The sequence below is a fragment of the Aquarana catesbeiana genome, linkage group LG09 (genome assembly GCF_042186555.1).
Source record: "Aquarana catesbeiana isolate 2022-GZ linkage group LG09, ASM4218655v1, whole genome shotgun sequence".
NCBI lineage: Eukaryota > Metazoa > Chordata > Amphibia > Anura > Ranidae > Aquarana > Aquarana catesbeiana.
Window position 1 is genome coordinate 235,008,182 of NC_133332.1, and position 27,061 is coordinate 235,035,242.

Genomic DNA, 27,061 nt, shown 5'->3' on the forward strand with positions numbered 1-27,061 from the left:
GTATTACTAGTACTCACCTTCTTTATTATGATATGCTAGGTTCTGATTTTCTGTGCTGCTGAGAGCCTTAGATTTCATTGTATATCATTTTCAGATATGGTTGATTCTATTGTTTTTTTGTATATGTTTTTTTCATCTGAAAACTTGCAATAAACATATTGAACGAGAAAAAGAAAAAGGCAATATGATGGCACTGCACAAAATAGGATCTGGGACAAGGGTTTTATAACTCCCAGATCGTAGGTAACCTTAAAAAACTATGAACCTGGGCCTTGTCATTGCCTAACAAACCACCAAGTTTACTTAAAGGCACACCACTCTAATCCATTTAAAAGTAGAACTATAGGCAAAACTATTTTTTTTTCATATTGGATGTAGTAAGGGAGGGTTATAACCAATGTACGGTTTATTTTTGCCATTTGTGTACCATTGGGGAGATTTCCCTTCACTTCCTGCCCCATAGCCAAACAGAAAGTGAGAGGAATTCCCTGCAAAATACGGAAATCTCTTGGGGACCCCCAGAACTAGTGTCCCCATTGGAAGATTTCCCCTCTATTGCTTTTCTGGGGACAACCCAAAATATGGGATTTTCTTTTACTTTCAATGATAATGGTAAACAGGACAAGTAGAGAGGGTGAATCTCCCTAATGGGGACACAGACTGCAATAAAAAATATTCTAATCCTTCTCCCATCTATCCAAAAAACACTTTTGCCTTAGGGCTCTTTCACACGGGGCCGATCAGTGATGATCCGCCCCGTGAACACCCGCTTGCTCAGCGGGGATCGCTCCGCCGATCCCCGCTGGGCAGGCAGATGACAGGTCTGTCTCTGCACACTGTGCAGCAACGGACCTGTCAGAGCGCCGCTCTCCCCTATGGGGGATCGGATAATGACGGACCGTAGAGTCCGTCGTCATCAGATCCGAAAACGGAGGGAAAAGTAGGGTTTTCCTCCGTTACACTTTTCGGATCGGAGCGGGTCGGATGTCACCGCTGACATCCGACGCTCCATAGGGATTCATGTATGTCCGTTTTTCATTTGAAAACGGAGGGATGAAAAACGGACATACGGATCCTCCGTGTGAAAGAGCCCTTAGTTATATTTTAACGGCTGAAGAGAAGTGAAGAGAAGAAGCCTGGCGTAAGCTCTGAATCAATCTTATTACAGCTTACACAAAGCTTATGCACATCCTGCCCCCATGTAACAGCCGGCAGGCCTGGTGATTGGCTGCTCAGAGACCCAGCCTTCCATTACAGAATGAGAAGGTAATTATTTTCCATACCAGGAAGTACCCAGTGTTTTACATAAGGGTGGACTAAGAGAGCATTTTGCCTGAATGGTCGGCTCTAATAATTAAAAGCTGATTACTAACTTAAAAATATATTTGCGATTGGTTCTCTCATTCAGCTGCAGTGAACCTGCAAATTCCACTATGTGGCAAGTGTAAGGCTGGGTTCACACTAGCTGTGGCCACGGTTCACAACAGCCACGGTCTGAATTGCAGAAGGGTCCTGTGCGTCTTCTGCAATTTGGACCGCTGCCACCCCAGAGGAGTGAGAGCCGGCTCCATTGAAAAACGGTCACACTCTCCTGTCATGCAAATTGGATGCAAGGAAATCCACATCCAATTCGCATCAGTGTGAACCCAGCCTAAGCCAAGAAATGCTGAGGCCTGTGGTCCCCAGCAAGAACAGGTTATGAATAGCTCAGGCCTGTTGAAAGCACAATAACAGTGGGGTGGTGGCAGGGACGGTTACATAGGGCACAAATAAAAGTGACAAGTTCTAACTCTCAGCCAATATGGCCAATGGAGTGTCAGCTCTATAGCTGGGTTTCTACTCACATTCTTAGAACTTCCAAATACCACGAAAACCAGAGCTGTAAACTTTAAAATCTTTCACTGATAAAAATTCAGGGTTAAAAAGCTAACCAGTCTTAGTCCATAGGGTTCAATATTGAGTTGGCCCACCCTTTGCAGCTATAACAGCTTCAACTCTTCTGGGAAGGCTGTCCACAAGATTTAGGAGTGTGTCTATGGGAATGTTTGACCATTCTTCCAGAATCGTTTGTAAGGCCAGGCCCTGATGTTGGACGAGAAGGCCTGGCTCGCAGTCTCCGCTCTAATTCACCCCAAAGGCGTTCTATGGGGTTGAGGTCAGGACTCTGTGCAGGCTAGTCAAGTTCCTCCACCCCAAACTTGATTATCCATGTCTTTATGGACCTTGCGTTGTGCACTGGTCCAAATCATTTGGCGGAGGGGGGATTATGGTGGGGGGTTGTTTTTCAGGGGTTGGGCTTGGCCCCTTAGTTCCAGTAAAGGAAACTCTTAAGGTGCGTCAGCATACCAAGACATTTTGGACTTTGTGAAAACAGTTTAGGGATGGCCGCTTCCTGTTCCAACATGACTGCGCACCAGTGCACCAAGAAAGGTCCATAAAAGACATGGATGAGCGCATTTGGGATGAATTAGAGCAGAGATTGCGAGCCAGGCCTTCTCATCCACATCAGTGCCTGACTTCACCAATGCACTTCTAGAGGAATATTGAACCCTAAAGGCAGACGTCCCAATACTTTTGACAATATAGTGTATACTTTGAATTCAATGTCATAAAAACTGAATTAACCTTTTTTTTACAGGCCTCTCTACAAAAAGGGCACGAAAGGAGAATACAGAGAAACAGACAGGCACACATACTATATGGACATGAAGTTGGAACACGCAAATAGAAAATGTGGACGTATTTGCATAATTTTGTGCTGGTTAAATTCCTACAAATAAAAGGAGCAGGAGGGACAGACAGAGCTGGGGAGCTGGGCAAACTGAAACCATCTGTACAAATTGTTAAAGCCATACGGCTTCCGGCAGCTTGCAATCCCTCTCTGCCACCCCTCCCCTCTGGAAAAGAACCCTATAACTTAACCCTCTTGCCACTGTCTATTCAGGCTGGCCACACATGGACCAGCTGTGTAACACAGCACAGCTATGCAATTATTAAAAAATGCATTTTAAAACAGAAATAACTACATAGTATGTGAACTTTCTTTTGCATCCCAAAGGATTCATACTGCATAGCCTGGAAGAGGGCTTCACTCTTGCTTGCTGCTGCTTTGCTACCTTCTGCGTCACCTTTCTGCTTCTGGCCTGCTCAGGGACAATGAGACAACTTGACCTACTCTGCTAATGAGTGGGCAGGTGACACATGAAGTTGTAAAGTCAAAGCAGTAAACTACAGGGAGACCATGCAGTGTCTTGAAAAAGTATTCATATCCCTTGAAATGTTCCACATTTTGTCATATTACAACCAAAAATGTAAATGTATTTTATTGGGATTTCATGTGCTTGACCAACACGAACGGCACATAATTGTGAAGTGGAAGGAAAATGATAAATGGTTTTCAATTTTTTTTTTACAAATAAATATGTGAAAAGTGTGACCGTCCACCTAAACTGACAGGTCGGGCATTAATCAGAGCAGCAGCCAAGAGGCCCGTGATAACTCTGGAGGAGCTGCAAAGATCCACAGCTCAGGTGGGAAAATTTGTCTACAGGATATCTATGAGTGGCAAGAACAAAGCCATTGTTGAAAGAAAGCCATAAGAAGTCCTATTTGCAGTTTGCGTGACGGACGCAGCAAACGTGAAAGGAGGTGCTCTGGTCGGATGAGATCAAAAGTGAACCTTTTGGCCTGAAAGCAAAACGCTGGCGGAAAACTAACACAGCACATCACCCTGAACACACCATCCCCACTGTGAAACCTGATGGTGGCAGTATCATGTTGTGAGGATGCTTTTCTTCAGTAAGGACAGGGAAGCTGGTCAGAGTTGATATGAAGATGGATGAGCCAAACACACAGCAATCTTAGAAGAAAACCTGTTAGAGTTTTCAAAAGACTTGAGACTGTGGCAGAGGTTCGCCTTCCAGCAGAACAACGACCCTAAACATACAGCCAGAGCTACAATGGAATGGTTTAGATCAAAAACATATTCATGTGTTGGAATGGCCCAGGCAAAGTCCAGACCTAAACCAACTGGCAATCTGTGGCAAGGCTTGAAAATTGCTGTTCACAGACACTCTCCATCCAATCTGACAGAGCTTGAGGTATTTTGTAAAGAAGAATGGGCAAAAATGTCACTCTCTAGATGTGCAAAGCTGGTAGAGACATCCCCAAAAAGACTTGCAGCTGTAATTGCAACGGAAGGTGGTTCTACAAAGTATTGACTCAGGGGGGCTGAATACAAATGCACACCACACTTTTCACATATTTGTAAAAAATCTTGAAAACCATTTATCATTTACCTTCCACTTCACAATTATGTGCCACTTTGTGTTGGTCTATCACATAAAATCCCAATAAAATACACTTACATTTTTGGTTGTAACATGACAAAATGTGGAAAATTTTAAGGGGTATGAGTACTTTTTCAAGGAACTGTATATGAGAATCACAAGACTGTCTCAACAGAATGACAAATCCTTTGGCAGTTCACTTGGGTGATTGGAGAAGAGCATCCAGTCCGAACATCTCACTTGATAGTTTTTAAAATGTTTGTTGAGGAAAAGTATACAAACAGAACCAATGTGTTTTGGGGGAACTGCTCACCACCTTCTTCAGGGCTGTATTTGTTGGAGATTGAATATATTTAACCCTCTCAGAGCCTAACCAATCAGTGTGTTTGCAGCATGCCGGTGTGCTGTGGAGCAGGGGCTACCCCTGTTCCACAACACAAAGGCATGCTTTAGAACTGCTGATACTTTTAACCCAAGCCCAATCACCCAAGGGTTCCCTGCGGTAACAGCCCTATTGTCGTTATTAGAAAGGTAGCAGCCCTAGACCCCAACAGAGTCTATCACCTACCACCTACAACTGGGATACAACCCATTGTATCCCTCAATACCCTCCACATAGAAACTTTCCACTAGGCAGCCTCCAGGGGCCCCAAATTGCAACGGAAGGTGGTTCTACAAAGTATTGACTCAGGGGGGCTGAATACAAATGCACACCACACTTTTCACATATTTGTAAAAAATCTTGAAAACCATTTATCATTTACCTTCCACTTCACAATTACTTGCCACTTTGTGTTGGTCTATCACATAAAATCCCAATAAAATACACTTACATTTTTGGTTGTAACATGACAAAATGTGGAAAATTTTAAGGGGTATGAGTACTTTTTCAAGGAACTGTATATGAGAATCACAAGACTGTCTCAACAGAATGACAAATCCTTTGGCAGTTCACTTGGGTGATTGGAGAAGAGCATCCAGTCCGAACATCTCACTTGATAGTTTTTAAAATGTTTTATTGAGGAAAAGTATACAAACAGAACCAATGTGTTTTGGGGGAACTGCTCACCACCTTCTTCAGGGCTGTATTTGTTGGAGATTGAATATATTTAACCCTCTCAGAGCCTAACCAATCAGTGTGTTTGCAGCATGCCGGTGTGCTGTGGAGCAGGGGCTACCCCTGTTCCACAACACAAAGGCATGCTTTAGAACTGCTGATACTTTTAACCCAAGCCCAATCACCCAAGGGTTCCCTGCGGTAACAGCCCTATTGTCGTTATTAGAAAGGTAGCAGCCCTAGACCCCAACAGAGTCTATCACCTACCACCTACAACTGGGATACAACCCATTGTATCCCTCAATACCCTCCACATAGAAACTTTCCACTAGGCAGCCTCCAGGGGCCCCAGTCTAGCACCGTTTTCCACCCAAACTTGAAATCCTTTGGCAGGTAACAGTTCACGCTTATGTATTCCAATTATATATTTAGCTTTTTTTTCCCTAAAGCTGCATTTTACCTTCAGAATGATGAAAAGCTCTCCTGATCTCCATAAATCTTTGGAAACTTCTGGAAAATCTCTGGGACCTTTTGCCAATCATAAACTAATAAACGAACAAGGAGGGAGAGCCGGCCAAAGCTTCTCCTAAGCACGTACTGTTTATCCAAGTAGAAGAGGTCTTATTATTGGGAAAATTGATAATTGCTTACTGTAACAACCGCTGTCTGGTCCGGGAAAAAACAGACTGCTCAAATTCCAGCTTAAAAGACTTCCACCGTATAGAATTCATACTTGGTCACCATGGTAAGGGTTAGCATGTCAAACCAGATCTGCACATTAGATCTTAGAAGCCTAAAAGTTTTCCATCTGTCAGTTGATTGGGAACAGGTCACAGGCAAGAACCGCAAATTGCCCATTAGGCATTTGGCATATTGAATACAATTTGTATCGGTGACCTTCTAAAGGATTGTTCACATTCATGCGCTCTGGTAACATGTGTGATAAGGTGTGCTAAGGCCGCTTTTTTTTTTTTTTTTTGGCCACCTTCTGTTTCATGAAGTGCTGTGAAGACCAGCCAGAGGTCACAGCACATCATTAAGCCATGTCAGGGGACTGCCAAATAAAACAAATCAAAAACAGGCATGCTGACAGCAGAGGGAGATAAGTATTTATGCATATAGGTTAACCCCAGATGCAGTCTGGTGCATTTTTAATTTGCATAAAAAACGCATGCACAGTATTTTCCATGTACTCCAATGGCCCTAGTGCACACAGCTGAATAAAAGTAGGACATGCTGAATTTTTTCTGTATGCTACACATTTGGAACATGGCAAATTGCATCAAAAAAACACACCAGAACACATCAAAAATGCACATGTCCTGAATTGAGATGTAGCAAAACGAGGGGAGAAAACGCACCAGAACGCATTAAAAACACACATTCAGAAAGCCATCTGGAACGCAGAAATTGTGTTGTGAACCAGCCACCCTTAGCCTGAACTCCAGGAATTATATTTTTTGCATACTTACTTTGGGCCAGCTTGATCGATTACTGCCAGATTACATAACCAGCCTAGTGACCTGACGATGCTGCAGTTAAAGAAGTTGTTAGAGCAATGAAATCTTAAAGCAGGGCTCGACAAATCCCAGGTTGCCATGGCAACTAGAAATTGTGTCCCGACACCTGGCTTTAGTCAGCCCATTTACCGTTGCAGGAATGCACAACTTGTATCGCCCTACGCCTGGGACATGAAGTTCGGGACGTCGGGCAGGTAGTTTCTTTCTAGATTTAGCCCCGCTGCGGGCTAAATGGGCTCACTCGTCAGCTCCGCTGCCGTCTGATTGCTTCCACACACCACCTGCCCACGCAAGCCTATGTATCCCAGGCTCCGCTTGCCCATCTGCAGGACTAGCATAGCGAGCGCCACAGGGTAGAGGAGAGCAGACAAAAGTCCGCTCTCCTTCCCATCTTGTACCTGACCCAGAAGCGACGTGTATGACGTCACTTCCGGGCCCCCGCTGACAGTTTCCCAAGCCAGCATGGGCGAGAAAGAATGCAATTCAGCAAGATCTGCATGTCATTCAGTGGAGCACAGGGGAGACACGTTAATAAAAGTTAAGTAAAAAAAAAAATTATATATATATATATATATATATATATATATATATATATATATATATATATATATATATACACACATTTTTTTTTTTTTTTTGTAAAAAATGTAAGTTACATGCTGGTATGTTGATTGGCTCCTGTCTAAATTGGCCCTAGTATGTATGTAGGGGACCTGATGTGAATGTACAATATATCGATGCATAAACTGACAACGCTATATACAGTGCCTTGCAAAAATATTCATACCCCTTGAAATGTTCTACATTTTGTCATGTTATAACCAAAGACGTAAATGTATTTTATTGGAATTTTATGTGATAGACCAACACAAAGTGGCACATAATTGTGAAGTTAGAGAGGTAGCAGTGACTGTTTCACAGTGCCAACATCCAAATATACGAATACAAAGAAAGAGGGGCCCCCCTTGGGGGTAGGACCAATTGTGACTCCTATTCAAGTGCCGCTAAAGTTCTACCCAAGGGGAACCCCTCTTTCTTTGTATTCGTAATTGTGAAGTGGAAGGAAAATGATAAATGGTTTTCAATTTTTTTTACAAATAAATATTTGAAAAGTGTGGAGTGCATTTGTATTCAGCCCCCTTTACTCTGATACTCCTAACTAAAATCTAGTAGAACAAATTGCCTTTAGAAGTCACCTAATTAGTAAATAGAGTCCACCTCTGTGTAATTTAATCTCAGTATAAATACAGATGTTCTGTGAAGCCCTCAGGGGTTTGTTAGAGAACCTCAGTAAACAAACAACAGCATCATGAAGGCCAAGGAACACACCAGACAGGTCAGGGATAACTTGTGGAGAAGTTTAAAGCAGGGTTAGGTTCCTAAAAATCTGGAGAAAAAAAAAAAAAGAAAAAAAAAATTTTTTAAACTTACCAGAAATGGCTGTTGCTAGGCAGATCGTCCTAATCTGCCACTTCCTACACCGCGGTGATCTTCAGTCTTCTCCTCCTCGCGTTGTCTTCTGGGGAATGGGGCGCGCTGTGTTCTGGGAACTGTGCGTGTCCCACAACACAGTGCGCCCAATTCACAAAGCGCTGCGCGACTCACGCATGCGCAGTAGGAAACAGGCAGTGAAGCCGCAAGGCTCCACTGCCTATTTTCCTTAGTTCGAATGATGGCGCCGGGACCCGAGAGCCGAGGAACAGGTCTGCCTTGGGCGGCCGATATCGCGGACACCAGGGACAGGTAATTGTGCTTATTAAAAGTCAGCAGCTACATTGTTTGTAGCTGCTGACTTTAAAAAAAAAAAAAAATTTCAGCTGGCCCACCGCTTTAAATGATTTTAGCAAATGGCTGCAATATAACAAAGAGTGTAAAATTTAAGGGGGTCCGAATACTTTCCATCCCCACTGTATATCCCATAGTTTGTAGACGCTATATTTTTTGCACAAACCAATCAATATACGCTTATTGGAATTTTTTTTTTTTTTTTTTTACCAAGGACATGTTGCAGAATACGTATTGGCCTAAATTTATGATGGGTAGGCGGATCTCTTAAAAACGTGCATGCACACAAAACGCGTCGGAAGGGGGCCAACACGCTGCCACCATTGCTGCCATGTCCTTGTGCTGGGAGTGGCAGCCATCTTTTCATTCACAGTGCCGGTCTCCTGTGAGGATTACCTTGCTGTCCACAACCCTGGATAGGATGTCACCAAGATCCAAGACATTGATACAAGGCTCATAATTGCTTGTTATCTGGTGAGTGCATAGAACTGGCGAAGGTATACCACAGATCAGGAGCACTGTCTATCACTCTGGACCCTCAAGTTTATGATTATATGCTGGTTTTCATTCATTTTCTGGTGAGTGTTCTGGCACACTACACTGTCACAATTGGTCTTTGAAGCCTCTTGAGGACTTTCTGCCAATGGGGTTGTTTGCACTTAGGTCTCTACCCAAAACACATGGACATTCATTTATTATTGTGAAGTTCTGCACTTTTTTGTTATTTCTAATATTATAAAGAAATTTCATTTTTTCAAAAAATTTTATTGACTGTTTTATAGCGGAAAGTAATTTTTTTTTTTTCCTTTTTCAAAATTGTCGGTCTTTTTTTGTTTATAGTGCAAAAAATAAAAACTGCAGAGGTGATCAAATATCACCAAAAGAAAGTTCTATTTGTGAGAAAAAAAAAATAACAAATTTTATTTGGGTACAGCGCAGCATGACCGCAAAATTGCCTTGCAAGCCTCTGCAAGCCTGATTTCAGCTGTCATGTTGTTAATCATAATACAGATAGGTTTTCAAGGGGAAAACAAAGTGAGATTCCTGGGTGAAAATTGTGTGAAAACATTTATAAATGGCCCCCCCAACCCCATTATGTCAATTTTACATAGTATGGCGTGTGTATTTCTGTAATGACCTCAGGCAGAAAATCAGATTCATTTTAAATTACTTTTTTGTTTCTACAGGAACGGAAAACCACAAAATTAACATTATTTACAGAACACTAAAGCGTTTCAGCCAGGGGCTTAATCCAAGTTTCTGCTTCCCTGCATCCATGTCCATCGCTGGCTGGGTTTAGGGCTTACTAATGCCAAAGGATTCTTTAATAGAATTCTCTATCTTTAAAGGATAATATCCTGGATCTCAAGCTAATCAACGTCCACTCCTGTGTGTTCCTTAATGTGTCTTGCCTGGCACATTCTACATGGTGGCTGGCAGAAATACTTTCCTAATCACTCAAAATGTCAGTTAGATTAGATGCGGGCAAACGTGTTCACTGTTTTAAGCACCGTCCTCTCTAGGAGCCAACTGCTGCTCCACCCACACATACTGGAGTGTGAGAGGGAAGTTGCACAGCACAGATTCGTTAGGAAGAGGATGCAGTCTCACTAATCAGAATCTAACGGCTGGATCTGACTTAATTTGAATTTAAATTTATAATTAAAAAGTCATTTGGGTAGAATATGTTTAGAAAAGACTGACACGAATGCAAAGCATTGATGGCTGTCTCTACAATATATTAAGTGGAAGATAAGGCTAATATTAACTTTTCCTAAAAATGTCACCCCATTACTACCTAACCTTTGTACAAAATGTGTCTACTTATCTATTTTTAATCTGCTCCGGTCTGGTGATCCTGCAGTTCCAGCTCCCCTTTGCAGTGAGTGGCTGCTGCAGAGACAAGGCGGGAGCGTCGACAACGGCTGGGCCATGGGAGCCTATGGGGGATATCATGGCTCCAGGAATTCACAGCCGTTAAGCACTCCCATACACAGAGGCACCGGAGCAGCTGAATCATTTGACCACACCAGATTAAAAAGGGGTAAGCACGCAGATCTGTTTTTATACAGGGTATGCAGGATAGGTAGGAGGAGGGAGAGGGAACGTTTTTAAGATCAGTTAGATGTAGCCTGACGCTTTAACTGACAATTGCGTGGTCGTGCAACACTGTACCCGAACAAAATTGATGTCCTTTTTTTCCCCACAAATAGAGCTTTTCTTGGTGGTATTTGATCATCTCTGCAATTTTTATTTTTTGCGTTATAAACAAAAAAAAAGCGACAATTTAGAAAAAAAAAAAAAAAAAAAAATTATATATATATATATATATATATATATATATATATATATATATATATATATATATATATATATATATATATATATATAGATATAGATATAGAGAGAGATAGATGGCGGCGATCAGTGATTTTTAGCGGGACTGTGGCGGACAGATCGGACAGCTAACTGACATTTTTGACACTTTTTTGGGAACCAGTGACATTATTAACGTAATCAGTGCTAAAAATATGCACCGTTATTGTACAGACACTGGCAGGGAAGGGGTTAACATCAGGGGAGATCAAGGGGTAAAATGTGTTCCCTGCAGGTGTTTTCTAACCGTATGAGGGACTATGTGGCTGGGGAAACACACAGATCCATCTTCCTGCTTAGCAGAAAGACAGGATCTGTGCGATCTCCCCTGTCAGAATGGAGATCTGCCTTGTTTACACAGGCAGCTCCCCGTTCTGTCACTGCGGGGAACTCCCCCACTGGCCAATGGGAGCGCGTGCCCACAAAAGCGAGCTCCCGAGCCGACATACAGCTACGGTGATTCGCGGGATCGTGCCACCTTGTATAATGGCAGTATAATGACGGTGGCTGGTCGGCAAGCGGTTAAGCTAAATTCGCTCAGTGGGTGGTCCTATTTGCTGCCTCCCACTAGACATCCTTCGACTGAAAAATCGAAGGAGCCTGGCAGAAAATTGTAGGCTGAAGGTATTTTGACAACTGGCAGGGTTGTCTATTAAAATCCAACAGCCGAGGAGAGGCGTGACCGGAAGCCGAGCGAGATGGAAGCCTGATCTTGCTGCTCTCTGAGCCCGCAGCGAGAAAGGCAATCTTGGGGTCGATTATCCACAGCTTTATGGGCAAATCACGGACCACCCGCTCCTCTAAACACAGGGGAACATCCCAGCCCCCTCCGGGTGCATCCACAGACCTCCGCTCCTTATTTATTCAGCCGGACGTGTCTCAGGGCGAGGAGGCCAACATGGCGCTAGTCACTTCCGCGCCTACGCACCAGAGCTCCACTCAGGCTTCACAGCCTGCCCTAGACCAACACCAGCACTCTGGGGATCCCCCGCTGGAAGAGGCGATCCCCCAGGAGCACGCCCGACACAATGGAGCGGTGAGTTCTCTCCAACACCCCGACATCCAGACTGAGCAGACAACGTGGGTCGCCATTAGCCATGCTGCCTACCCCCGCCCCACCATACACACAATGCTCAGCAGCATTCCCAAGACTGCTAACGGCCTCAGATCCTCAGTTTCAGAGCCTGGATCCCACATCCCCGGCATCCCTGCTCTCCTCAGATCTCTCACAGGACTATCCACCCCTACCTAGCCCCGCAGGCCCCTCTGCCAGAGTGCATCAGCTCCCTGAGGGGACACAGGAAGGAGCCTGGGCCATGACGGTCACATCCCCTCCACCCAAGGCACAGAGGCTATCATGCTCTAGAGACTCTAGTACCTCCAGACATTACTCAACTTCCATGCCTTCATACGCACAGAAGGCAGGGGCTCTGATCCCACTCCCAGCAGGGGCAAGCTCTGCAAGTCCCCCCCAGCAACAGCAAACAAACATGGTCAGACCCATGGGACTCCCCAGCAACTAGAGCACAATTACACCCGGAGATGGGAGCTACACACCCCAGTACCGCACCGCCTGGCCGATCGTCACACAGCTTGCAATATGGCACCACACGGGACCCACCTTTGCATCCTCAATGGCAAGCATATTTACAAGCTATACCCACAAAGGAAGATTTTAGACAGCTTATTGAAGATGTGAAATCCACCGCACGGAAATCCAAGTACTCCAGACGGGGCTCAAACACCTGGTGGACAGGGTGGAGATGGCTGAGGAGGAAATCCAGGAAACCAAATTGGCAGTCCATAGGACACAACTCCAGGGGGCAGATCACAGAGAAATGCTTAGAGATATGCAAAGACATGTGGAAGATCTAGACAATAGGGGGCGCCGCAACAACATCCGCGTGAGAGGCATCCCAGAAGCAGAGGGCACCGAAGACCTGCAAACAACCCTACAATCTGTCTTTAATAACCTAATTGGGGAGCCACCTACTAAACATATAGACATGGACAGAGCCCACAGGGCACTTCGCCCTAAAGGAGCCACCTCAAAACCGAGGGATATCATATGCAGAGTCAGCTCCTACCCTCTCAAGGAAGAAATCATGAAGCAGGCAGGCCTGGCACGTAAAGTGACTTTTGATGATGTCCAGATACAACTATATATAGCAATCATCACACAAATCCTTGGTCTCTTCCCAGAGAGTGTCTGCCCCAGACCCAGGACCTAGAACTCTAGCACGTCAACATCAGGTAAGCCTCTACCCATACTACCATACACGTTGCCATGGCTACGATTCTCTCATTGAATGTACATGGACTAAACTCCAATAGAAAAAGACATCTGGCGCTGAGGGAGTTCAGACAGTCAGGGGATGATATTATTATGGTCCAGGAGACCCATTATGATAAAGGGGGCTCCTTTGCTCGGACTCGAGATTATTCAGACAAATCTCTAGACGATATGCGCTCTTTGATGCGTGGAGGGCTCTCCGTCCAGGCGACTGGCAGTACAAGTTCTATTCGGCCCCCCATCGTACCCACTCCCGTATAGATTACTTTTTCGTTAATAATCACACTCTACAGCTCACAGGTAAGGCTCAAATACTCCCAATTTCATGGTCAGACCATGCCCCCATCTTACTCACTCTAGACCTGGCCACCACCATTCGTAGGCCTTATAATTGGAGGCTAAATACTTTCCTCCTCCAACACCAGCCCTCTCAGGCAGAATTAAACTCCACTCTTAAACTCTATTTTAAAGAGAATAATAACCAGGAAGTCACACTTGCCACGTTTTGGGAAGCCCATAAGGCGGTTCTCCAGGGTAAGTGTATGGTGCTCTCAACAGCGCTAAAAAAAGATGCCTTAGCTGCAAAAGTGAAAGCAGAAAGGGAACTTAGAGCACTGGAACATAAGCTCCAAGCCAACCCCACAGTACCTTTGCTTAAAAAAATAACTAACCTTCGTACAACTCTTAGGGACCTGGCCTTGGGCCATGTGGAAAAGGCATTGACCAGATTGAAACAAATGTTCTATGACAAAGGCAATAAGGCTCACTCCCTCTTGGCCAACAAACTCCGCGAACGTGCCCACATGCTATCCCCGAATCAGATAAAAAACAAATCGGGACAGCTGCTATCACACCCAGTGGAAATAGCCCGTACCTTTGCAGATTTCTACAAAGATCTGTACAACAACCCTGACATACCCAGTAACCCTCCCTCTCCGGAACTGACCCAAAAGATGCGACACTACCTAGAACAAAGCGGAATTCCCCATCTCCAACCATCTGACCTGCTATCGCTTAATGTGCAGATTACAGAAGAGGAAATAGAACTGACTATCAAATCCCTACCATCCCATAAAGCCCCTGGTCCAGACGGTTTCCCCTATGAATATTATAAGGTATTTCTCCCTCTGTTGCTTCCCCATATGTGTAAGCTGTTTAATGCCTTTCTTCACGACACTCCCATTCCTCTAGATATGCAGCGATCCTTTATCACCTTAATTCCCAAATCAGACAAGGATACATCCCTCTGCGCCAATTATAGACCCATCGCATTATTGAACTCCGACCTTAAGATTTTCACTAAGCTCCTATCCAACCGCCTAAATATGATCCTCCCATCGTTGGTCCACAAGGACCAGGTGGGGTTGGTCCCATTGCGGCAAGCAAGTGACAATACCAGAAGGGTGATTGACCTGGTGGACGTGGCGAATAGGGAGGGATCCGCTTCAATACTGCTGAGCTTAGACGCCGAGAAGGCTTTTGACCATTTGGGGCCTTTCTGTTCGCTACGTTGAGCCACATGGGTTTTTGTGGATCCTTTATGCGGGCGATCAGGCACCTCTACGCCAACCCCTCCTCACAAGTCAGAACCCCCTTTGCACTCTCCACACCTTTCTCGGTAACAAATGGCACCAGACAGGGGTGCCCACTGTCACCCGTTAATTGCCCTTTGCGTGGAACCTCTCGCTGCCTCGATCCGGAATAACCCGGATATACGGGGGATAGCGGTTAGAGATAAGGAGTTTAATATTTCCCTTTTTGCCGACGACATCATTCTTATGCCCCGTACACACGGTCGGATTTTCCAACGGAAAATGTGTGATAGGACCTTGTTGTCGGAAATTCCGACCGTGTGTAGGCTCCATCACACATTTTCCATCGGATTTTCCGACACACAAAGTTTGAGAGCAGGATATAAAATTTTCCGACAACAAAATCCGTTGTCGCAAATTCCGATCGTGTGTACACAAATCCGACGGACAAAGTGCCACGCATGCTCAGAATAAATAAAGAGATGAAAGCTATTGACCACTGCCCCGTTTATAGTCCCGACGTACGTGTTTTATGTCACCGCGTTTAGAACGATCGGATTTTCCAACAACTTTGTGTGACCGTGTGTATGTAAGACAAGTTTGAGCCAACATCCGTCGGAAAAAATCCTAGGATTTTTTTGTCGGAATGTTCGAACAAAGTCCGACCGTGTGTACGGGGCATTACACTGACCCAACCCCATATTACCCTCCTGGTTCTACATGTGGAATTAGATCGTTTCAGAGCTCTCTCAGGATATAAAATCAATGCATCAAAATCAGAAGCTTTACCCATGAATATCCCTGAAGCCGAGCTCACACTTTTAAAAGCCAACTTCCATTATAACTGGAAAACAACTGTTCTGAAGTATCTGGGGACCTGTATCACCCCAAAAATATGATACCCTATACCAAGAAAACTTCCCACCTGTTCCGCTCCATTAGATCCTTACTGATACAGTGGAAAAAACACCATATCTCCCTTTTAGGCCGTATAGCCTCTATCAAAATGACCATCCTCCCGAAGCTCCTATATCTCTTCCAAACTCTCCCTATACCCATACCACTTAAACACCTGAAAAAACTTCAGTCGGACTTACTCCAAATTTGTCTGGAACTATAAGAGGCATAGGATACCGAAATCGGTAATGCTGGGGTCACGCAGTGAGGGAGGACTAGCTTTTCCTGATATTATTAAATACTATCAGGCTGCGCAATTGAAAGCGATAGCCTCATGGTTTACTCAAAAATCATATAATAAATGGACGGAAATTGAAAAGCTTTGGCTAGCTCCAATACACCTGAACAATCTTCTATGGAGTGCGAATGCGGAGGTAGCCCCCGACCGCCTGCTGGGCCCCATGTCTCTGCTACGACGGACTTGGCGTACATTGGCTCAGCTTCATAAACTGTCCTCAGAGAGATCACCACTGACCTCTTTTATCTGTAATCCTAAAGTGCCAGATAGCCTAACACACCAGATGTCACACCCTTGGTCTTCTAGAAACTTATTTCATTTCGGGAGTATAGTAGAACCCAGAACCCGTAGATTGCTATCTTTTTCTGACTTACAGGCCAAACACGATTTACCGAGACAGGCATTCTACGGGTACCTACAAATTTGACATTACGCACTGACTATAACCTCGAACTTGCCGTTCTCTCCCCCAACCTCATTTGAAACTATAATTTTAGCTGGGAACGCACAGAAGGGTATCATATCGGGAATTTATAAGATTTTAAACGCCATTTCCCTAGAGGAGCAAGGCAAACACTCCTATATGCTTAAGTGGGAGAAAATCCTTGATGAGGAACTCCCTATAGCGCAATGGCAGGCGATATGGAACCAGACAGCAAAGAGCTCAATGTGCACGCTTTATAAAGAAAATGCATACAAGATCTTGTTCTTCTGGTATATGACTCCAGATGTGCTCCATGCAATTTTTCCCACTAGTTCAGATCAGTGTTGGCGATGTCAGGGAGCAAAAGGCACCCTCATACATATTTATTGGGAATGCCCATTGATTACCCCTTTTTGGGACAAGGTCAAACACCTACTATCCCACCTTTTGGAAATGCAAGTTCGAGCGTCCCCAAAGTTCTATTTACTAGGACTATCAACACTTAAACTTCGCACACCATATAAGAAACTAGTAAGGCACATACTCACAGCAGCCAGATGCCTCGTAGCCCTAAACTGGAAACGCCATACTCCACCCTCTCCTGAAGATCTATACTCCAGAATTAAGGATGTTAAACTGATGGAGAAAATGACAGCTAGAATACAGGACAGATAGGAGGCACACAACGGGGTTTGGGAGCTGTGGCATCTCCGGGAGGATCCACCATGACCAGGTACCAACCTTACTCAGATGGCCTACTTCATATTTTCTCCCCTCTTTTCCTTTTCTCTTCTTCCTTTACTTCTATTTATCCCTCTATACTACAGGTTTTAAAGATATGTTTTATCATAGGCATTATTCTGCAACAGCGTAACTGAATTAACATCCTTTAACTACAAAAGGAACTGCTAAAAGTTAAACGTTGAGATGTCATTGAAACTTGACACAAATTCAATACCCTTATTTCATAAGTATGTGTTTGATATTGTGGATAAGATATGCTGGATAATATTTGAGATTTTCTATGTTTCTTTATTCTGTATTGCTACCAAGAATGATAACAATAATAAAAACTGTTATTTGAAAAAAAAAAAAAAAAAAAAAATCCAACAGCCACAGCAGAAGAATAATCCATCCACGCAGCATAGAGTGCATGGAGGAATGCATTCGTTATTTTTTTGCAGGCTGAACAAAAAAAAAAAAGTGTATCACCAACATTGAAGCAATACAAGCTTCCTAAAAAGCAATAGCGGTTCACAAATTCAGCTGACCCTTGAGTTAAAGTGACAGAAGAAATATTTGAAGACTAAGGAATCAGAAAGTAACCTTCAGCTGATGAACTATGTCAACACCCCAATAGTTCTAAGACTTCCAGGGGAGGAAGTGGCTGAGGCTTTACAGATTGTACAGCCTGTGAGTCTGCTTACAATAATAACGATGTTTACTTGTATTATGTGCTCGGGTAAATACTCGGCATGTGTGTGTGTTTTTGCTGGGATGTCCACACTTCCGCAGATACACGATAAAAAGGAAAGCCAAGAAGCCTGTAAAATTGACCCTACAAAGTCCAGCCTCCAGCACATGGCCATTATTTCTGGCACTCTTTTAAGGACACATCTACTGAGAAAAACATAGAATGTAGGCAACTGGTGATTTCCGAAGAAAAAGGCTGTCCTTGGAAGTAACATGCCAAACACTATGCCCTGCTTGTACAAATGGCACCCCCAGTGTCTATATTCTCTGCATATACAGGATCTCACAAAAGTGAGTACACCCCTCACATTTTTGTAAATATTTTATTCTATCTTTTCATGTGACAGCACTGAAGAAATGACATTTTGCTACAATGTAAAGTATTGAGTGTACAGCTTGTATAACAGTGTAAATTTGCTGTTCCCTCAAAATAACTCAACACACAGCCATTAATGTCTAAACCACTAGCCCTTTGGGAGGATCTCACCAATAAATGACAGTTTTGTTACAGAGGATGCCTAAAATCAGACTTGTATCTTGGTACAGACTTCTGGGAAAATCAGTGAGCCAATCACACAAGCAGGAAATGACAAATCTGGTGGGTGTACTGTATGCCAACTATGTGCAGAACACCTCCAGGTAGCCATATTGCATTGCATTTTACAGAAAAATTACAGCGCTGCAGATTTAAAAGGAAAGGTAGTTTTCAATAACATTTAATTACAATATGACTCGTGTAGCACTAATGATATTATACTGCCTTGCCACGGCGAAAGGGCTTGCGTATTCAGTGAAGCTGCAAGCAATGCCGTGTAGGCCTAGCCAAGATGGACAGGTCACAGCGGAGAATTCTGTCAAAACATAATCCACTGGAGAAGTAAATGGCAACCCACTCCAGTATCCTTGCCAAGAAAACCTCATGAACAGAAACAAAAGGCTAACAGATATGACACCAGAAGAGGAGTCCCCCAGACTGGAAGGTGTCCAATGTTCTACTGGGGAAGAGTGGAGGGCAATTTCATGTAGCACCAGAGCTAATGAAATAGCTTGGCCAAAGCTGCAAGGATTATCAGCTGTGGATGATAGGCGTGAAAGGAAAGTCTGATGCTGTAAAGAAGAATACTGCATTGGAACCACCTGGAATGCAAGATCAAGGAACCTGGAATGTAAGATCAATGAATCAGGGTAAGCTGGATGTGGTAAAACAGGAGTTGGCAATATTGAACATTGGTATCTTGGGAATTAATGAGTTAAAATGTACTGGAATGGGCAAATTCAACTCAGGTGACTACTATATCTACTACTGTGGACAATAATCTCTCAGCAGAAATATTGTAGCCCTCATAGTCAACAAAAGAGTGAGAAAAGCAGTACTGGGGTACAATCCCAAAAACGACAGGATGATCTCAGTCCATATCCAAGGCAAACCACTCAACATCACAATAATCCAAGTTTATGCACCAACCTCTGATGCTGAAGAAGCTGACGTTGACCGCTTTTATGTAAATCTACAACACCTTTTAAAACTAACTCCAAAAAAAGATATCCTCATAATGGGAGACTGGAATGCTAAAGTAGGAAGTCAAAACATATCCGGAAAAACAGGTAAATATGGCCTTGGAGTAGAAAATGAAGCAGGACAAAGGCTAATAAAGTTTTGTCAAGAAAACACACTGGTAATAACAAACACGCTTTCCCAACAACCAAAGAGGCCACTCTATACATGGACATCGCGGGATGGTCAATACACAAAATCAGATTGATTACATTCTCTGCAGCCAAAGATGGAGAAGCTCTATATACTCAATCAAAAAAATACCTGGAGTTGATTGTGGCTCAGACCATAAGCTTCTAATGGCAAAATTCAGGCTTAAATTGAAAAAACTGCCAGATCAGATATGATCTAAATGGGATCCCTTGTGAATACTCAGTGGAGGTGACAGACAGCTTTAAAGGATTTGATCTGATAGACAGAGTGCCTGAGGAACTATGGAAGGAAGTGTGTAACATCGTACAAGACGCACCAATTAAAACGATCCTAAAGAAGAAGAAATGCAAGAAAGCAAAGTGGCTATCTGATGAGCCCATACATATAGCTGAACAAAGAAGGAAGGCAAAAGGCATTGGAGAAAAGGAAAAATATACCCAACTGAATGCAGACTTCCAGAGAATAGCAAGAAGAGAAAAAAACTTACTTGAATATTCAATGCAAAGAATTAGAGGAAAAACAGAAAGGGAAAAACTAGAGAACTTTTCGAGAAAATTGAAGATTTCAAGGGAAAGTTTTGTGCAAAGATTGGCACGATAATAGACAAAAATGGCAAGGACCTGACAGAAGCATAAGAGATAAAAAAAGAGATGGCAAGAATACACAGAAGAACTATGCAAGAATGATCTGAATGTCTCATATAACCACGATGATGCAATCACTGACTTTGAACCGGATATCCTGGAGAGTGAAGTCAAGTGGGCCTTAGAAAGCATTGCTAATAACAAAGCTAGTGGAAGTGATGGTATCCCAGATGAGTTATTTAAAATCCTAAAAGATGATGCTGTTAAAGTGCTGCACTCAATATGTCAACAAATTTGGAAAACTCAACAATGGCCACAGGACCGGAAGAGGTCCGTTTACATTCCGATATCAAAGAAAGGCAGCGCCAAAGAATGTTCCAACTACCGTATGATTGCACTCATCTCACGCGCTAGTAAGGTTATACTGAAAATTGTACAAGCTGGGCTTCAGCAGCATGTGAACCAAGAGCTAGCAACTAGAACTAAAGATCAAATTGCCAACATTCACTGGATCATGGAGAAAGCAAGGGAGTTCTAGAAGAATGTCTATTTCTGCTTTATTGGCTACAGTAAAGCCTTTGATTGTGTGGATCACAACAAGATGTAGCAAATACTGAAAGAAATGGGAATACCAGACCACCTCACCTGTCTTCTGAATAATCTGTATGCAAGTCGTGAAGCAAGTTAGAACAGGACATGGAACAACTGACTGGTTCAAAATTGAGAAAGGAGTGCAGCAAGCATGTGTGTTGTCACCTTACTTAACTTATATGCAGAGTACATCATGCAAAATGCCAGGATTGATGAATCACAAGCCGCAATAAAGATTGTAGGGAGAAATATCAACAACCTGAGATATGTAAAGGATATCACACTAATGGCAGAAAGTGAAGAAGAACTAAAGAGTCTCTTAATGAAGGTGAAAAACGAGAACGCAAAAGCTGGCCTGGAATTGAACAATAAGAAAACGAAGATCATGGCAAACGGTTCCATCATGCCTTGGCAAATAGCAAGGGAAAAGAAATGTAAACAGTGACAGATTTTCTCTTCCTAGGATCCAAGATCACGGCAGATGGAGACTGTAGCCATGAATTTAAGAGATGCTTGCTTTTTGGAAGGAAAGCAATTGAAAACATAGACAACATTATAAAAAGCAGAGACATTACCCTACCGAAAAAGTGCCCTATAGTCAAAGCTGTGGTATTCCAGTAGTAAACTACTGCTGTGAAAGTTGGACCATAAGGAAGTCTGAACGCCGAAGAAGTGATGTTTTTGAACTATGGTGTTGGAGAAGACTCTTGAAAGTCCCTTGGACGGCAAGAAAATTAAACCAGTCAATCCTGAAGGGGATCAAACCTGAATATTCACTGGAAGGACAGATCCTGAAGCTGAAACTCAAATACTTAAACCCCCTAAAGGCCCTGATGCTGGGATACATGGAAGTAAAAAGGAGAAGAGGACGACAGAAAACAAGATGGATAGATAGCATAATTGAAACAATGAACATAAAGTTAAGTAAGCTCCGGGAGGCAGTGGAGGATAGAAAAGCCTGGCGCGATATCGTCCATGAGGTCACGAAGAGTCGGACATGACTAAACAACAAAAACTGTAAATAATTATATTATATTTTTATTTGCTACTTTTTTCCCACAAAGTGAAATTACCCATTACACTTTTAAAGTCATGAAGGCCACCGATATACCAGTTACCTAATCTCCTAAATTAGATATGAATCTTCTAAACTAGACACACACAGTCATTTGCTGCTTGTGTCGGCCTTTGTTTAAGATCTTATGGGAGGCGTGCCTAAACTAAAAAATAAAACAAAACTGACCCACAACCTTAAAGGGTCCATTCATATTGGTCACAATTTCCATACCCAGAGGAAGTGGATATTTGTCAGGCATCTCAACGGCATATCAGGGCAGGGAGAAAACACAAAAGAGGTACTCGTAAACGCAAAGGCGCCTTCCCTTCTACCAGTAAAATATGTGAAGCTGCCCTCTTTAAAAGTGAATAATTCCCCCTTGAATAAGTGTTAGTAGAAAAAAAGAATGAGGCGCTAGCACAGTCAAGTAAGCAACAAAGTGTAAAAGAAAAATTATAAATAATGTCCAGAAACATGCTTAGAAGTCCCCACACCATGTAGAACAAACATTCTGTGTTTTTATTACAGTGATAAAGGCTTGTTTATTTTTTTGTTTTTTTTTTAAACAAATGTGTTATGAGTAAGCGCTCCGCAGAGCGTGAAATGCGTTAGCTGATTATCTGTACATTCTATCCATGGTGCTTTGTTCCTGATTTTACTATAAAGAAATTTCGTTGGATTATATTCTCCTGGTGTGCGGCTGTCCAGACTTTTTTCTTCCCTCAAAACGTGTTATACTTACCTGCTCTGTGCAATGGTTTTGCACAGAGCAGCCCCAATCCTCCTCTTCTCGGTGTCCTCTGCTGGCGCTCCTGGCACCTCCCTCCCGCCAAGTGCCCCCAGAGCAAGCAGCTTGTAATAGGGTCTCCCAAGAAACTGCTCTGCATGTCTAGTCACACACAGAACTGCAGCTCGGTCCTGCCCTCCCCCCTTTCTCCTCATTGCCTATGATTGACAGCAGCTCAGCCAATGAGGAGTGAGAGTCCCCGGAAAGCAGAGGCTGTCGTGCACATCGTTGGATCATGATGGGGCTCAGGCAAGTATTAGTGGGGCTTCTGCACAGAGGTTCTTTACCTTCATGCATATAATGCATGAAGGTAAAAACCTTGAGCCTTTACAACCACTTTAATAATCTTCAAATGGTGCTGCACCATTCACCACTACCATAAGTGTTGGGGATTTGAACACATGACCTCTCGCTCTAACGCCTGCGCCACCATCAGGGCTGCTTGTTCTGCGGTGGTGGTGAATGGTGCAGCACTATTTCAAGATTATTAATCAAAACACAGAAGATAAGCGCTGCGCAAACTGTGGGCGATATAAAAGTCCTGTATAATAGTAATAATAAAAGATTTGTTTCACATGGTGTGGAGACTACGATGCATTTTTATGGACATTATTTATATATTTTTTTAGAATTCTTTTTGTAATTTTTGTTGTTTACTTGACTGTACTAGCACCTCATTCTTTTTTCTACCAACACAAGAGAGATAATGACGGCCTGCCTAAATTTCATTTTATAAAAGTGAACCATTTACTTTTCAACCATTGGGGAGGTACACTGTACCTACTTCCTCTATCAACAGCGAAGCCACAACTCTTCCACAGCTGTATGACTATCAGAGGCATAGAGACAATTTTTTTTTAATCCACAAAGCTTTATATTTTTCAAGAATTACAACAATTTGAGTGATGTTATCAGTAGATCCCCCATTCATATCTCACCCAGCGTAGTGGAAGCGCACATTTTTTGGCATGTTTTTTGTGTGACACGCAAAGGGCAGCACATTCATTTCAATTGGCACTACATGTGTCAAAGTAGCTCATGATACATTTTTTCCACGTTTCAGTTTGCGTGCAATTTTATCACTGGACAAAACGCGTATTTACTTCCCACGTTTGGGCTTCCATTAACAACTGTCAGCACCACAAGCATGATGTGCAATTTTCACAGATTCTATGAACACGTGGATGTGAATGGAGCAAGAGTTGTAAGTTGTTCTTGATGGTGTTTTGTTTTTTACAGCCCACTACTTTTGGGTTTCTGAAAGTTACCTTGGCTATATATATATATGGTTGTTATATTCTGTTAAACGTACGATACTCACTTCAACATAAATAGCCCCCAAGTATAATGTTTACCTGAACCTACTTTACCTAATTATACCCCCAGCTCTGACCTTTAGCCCCCGAATCAATACATAGAACAGCCAAACTAGCATATCATATCAAAAATAACGCGATGAAAGCTTTTTCTGAGGCCCAAATAAGTTCTTGTATGTCCTCTCCGATACTTAAAGGTTGTGAAGCCAATCAGATTATCTCACAGGAATCTTCCTTCGACTCCATACAAAGAAATTTCAAAAAAATCAGCAGCCAAATTAATATTGGCAAATTGTTCAATTATTTAAACAAAAACAAAATGAGACAGAAAGATTAAAACCAAAAAAACGGGAGAGAGAGTCTTGGGATTCTGGCTCGTCTTTCTGCTCCTGCCTCTTCCACGCAATGGCCTCTGCCAAATTCCCAGCCTCAGCTTCAGTTTCATCTGAAAGCAGCAGACCTGACGGTGTTGGGATATGGACGGAATTTGAAAACAAAGATGCAGAATGTGAGGAGGGATAAAATCCCAGTTCCAGAAGAGGCAGTGAATGCCAGAGTGGATTCTTACTTCTGAAACCTATTATGTTGAGAATTTTTGGCCCTCTTAAACTCACAGGAATGACCACATGAGATAATCATTAGTACACATTGAATTCAATGGATGCCAAAGTTGAGCTGTAGTGCCCTCAATACTATGGCCATCACCAAATTGGTTTTAAAAGATAAATATCAATACAGTCCCAATGAAGGGATTTTATATTTTAAAAGTAAGCATAGATTAAAGTGGTCCTTATATCGGATATGTTTTTTCTTGTTAAAAGCATTCAGGCAAAAAGGAACACTCACAGGTATTTATTATTTCCCACAGAAATCCTACTACTACCCCCCAACCCCCCCCCTCCCCGAAAATACATTCATCTACTTTTCTTTTATAGAGACATCTTTGTTCAGGCATCAACCTGGGTCATCACTGACTTCCTGGACTGAGATGCTAGTTCAGAGATAACAGAATTATGTAAATCTTGTTTTTTGTTCACACCCTGCCCTCAAGGAGCTTACAACCCAAGTCCCCAACTCACAGTCATTTACATACCAAGGCCAATTTAGACAGGATCCAACTAACCTACCAGCATGTCTTTGGGGTGTGGGAGGAAACCAGTGTACCCGGAGGAAAACTACACAGGGAGAACATGCAAACTCCAGGCAGGTAGTGCCATGGTTGGGATTCAAACTGATGACCCTAGTGCTGCTAGGTGGAACTGCTAACCACTGTGCTGCCCAGAAACAGATCAGCCTCCTGCTGAAGAATCGTACCTTGTGTCTTGCTATAAAGATACAATGTATAGTCTCATTACTAGGGGAAAGGAGACGGAAGAAATCAACGTTAGACAGCCACTGTATTGAAACAAGGAATGAAACAATTGCAACCATTAAATATTTTGTTGTTGTATATGTTAACATGTCTGAAAAGGATGCAGACTTGTAAAATTACCTAAATTACCATCATAGTGCATAAATGAAGAAGAGACGCTTGAGAGGGGATATGGTTTCAATTTACAGATACCATATTGGTAACCCCGCATTAAAATTAGAAGAAAAGAGGTTTAACCTTAAACTACGTAGAGGGTTCTTTACTGTAAGAGTAGCAAGGATGTGGAATTCCCCTCCACAGGCGGTGGTCTCAGCAGGGGGGGCATTGATAGTTTAAAAAACTATTAGATAAGCACCTGAACGACCGCAACATACAGGGATATACAACGTAATACTGACATATAATCACACACATAGGTTGGACTTGATGGACTTGTGTCTTTTTTCAACCTCACCTACTATGTAACTATGCACCTATAAAGTTGAAATAAGGCCTGCATTGTCCTGCAAAAACCTTTTAGGCTTGGTTCACACCTATGCCGTTTGCTTTTGATCCGTTTCTGCAGTGCTTTTTGCAGGGCGTTTTGCATTTTTGCACATGCATTTTTGATGCGTCTAACTTTTTATGCTTTTCTTGCCCAATTTGTTGTTGGGCAGATTAAAAAATGCAAATTGCTGAAATATCGTGGTAAAAACGCACTACATGCTTTTCTGTAGCTTCTCCATTAAAGTCTATTGAACCAACAAAGCAAAAAAAAAAAAAGCACTGTTCTGCATTTAAAAAAGTCCCTGACTCTTTCCAAAAATGCAGCGGCTGAAAAAAACATAGATATGAACGTGTCCCACAGGAAACCATGTTAAATGAACTGTAGTGCATTTCTGCAAAAAAGCAACAAAAAACGCAAAAGGTGTGAACCAAGCATACAGGTATATGAATGTTATCTGACAAATGAGAAGCAAGTCCCTTTTTAGTGAGAATGTAATTTTATATACATATTTGTTGATATAAATCAAATCTCCCACAATCTTTCAGGGAATCCTCCGAGTAACCCTTTGTGTGCATCTCTGTTGTCAGGTCCGTCTCCACTCACTGTGCTGAGACGGACCTGTCAGAGCCCAGCTCTCCTCTATGGGGAGATCAGATGAAAATGGACTACCTGTCCTTTCTCATCAGATCTGCCAGACAGATGGAAAATAGGGTCACCATCCGTCTGCAGGGCCGGATTAAGAACATCACGGGCCTGGTGCTGAGGATTTTGGTGGGGCTTTTTATAAAATAAATAAAAATGCAAACAATTTTTTGTTATAGCAAATTAAATGAGAGAGAGAGAATGAGAGAGAGAATGAGAGAGTGGAGCATGCGTGGGAGTGATAGCAACGCAGCCTTGCCAAGGCAAGTGACCGAAGGCACAGAACCCAGAAGGAAGACCGAGGGAAGATGGAAGCACCCGGGACCTGCCGGATTGATCACAGCGCAGCGCTGGAGGGCTCAGTCTGACAGATAAGTGTATCCTAATGTGCCAATATGCGGTGCATACTAGTACATTATGGCATAACCTACCTCAGGGCCTCTAAAAAGTAGTAATGTTAGCAAAGGTTAGTACCGCTTTAATATCACAGGATCCTAGGAGCCTCTCATGGGGCCCCCTACTGACCCAGTGGCCTTTGGGCAGTGCCCAAGTGCATAGTTGCCAACATTTCAA

The 27,061-nt window shown here is 42.9% G+C and overlaps 1 protein-coding gene across 2 annotated transcripts in view; it reads right to left on the bottom strand.

Moving 5' to 3' along the window:
- Positions 1–27,061, bottom strand: part of EXD3 (exonuclease 3'-5' domain containing 3) — a 491,324-nt gene that overhangs the window by 381,349 nt on the left and 82,914 nt on the right. Inside the window, exon 3 of one of the 2 annotated variants that reach the window (XM_073599975.1) lies at positions 25,302–25,341. The exons of the other annotated variant lie outside the window; for it this stretch is intronic. The gene's annotated coding sequence lies outside the window, so the exon portion shown is untranslated. The remainder of the gene's footprint in view (positions 1–25,301; positions 25,342–27,061) is intronic. 2 annotated transcript variants of the gene reach the window in all.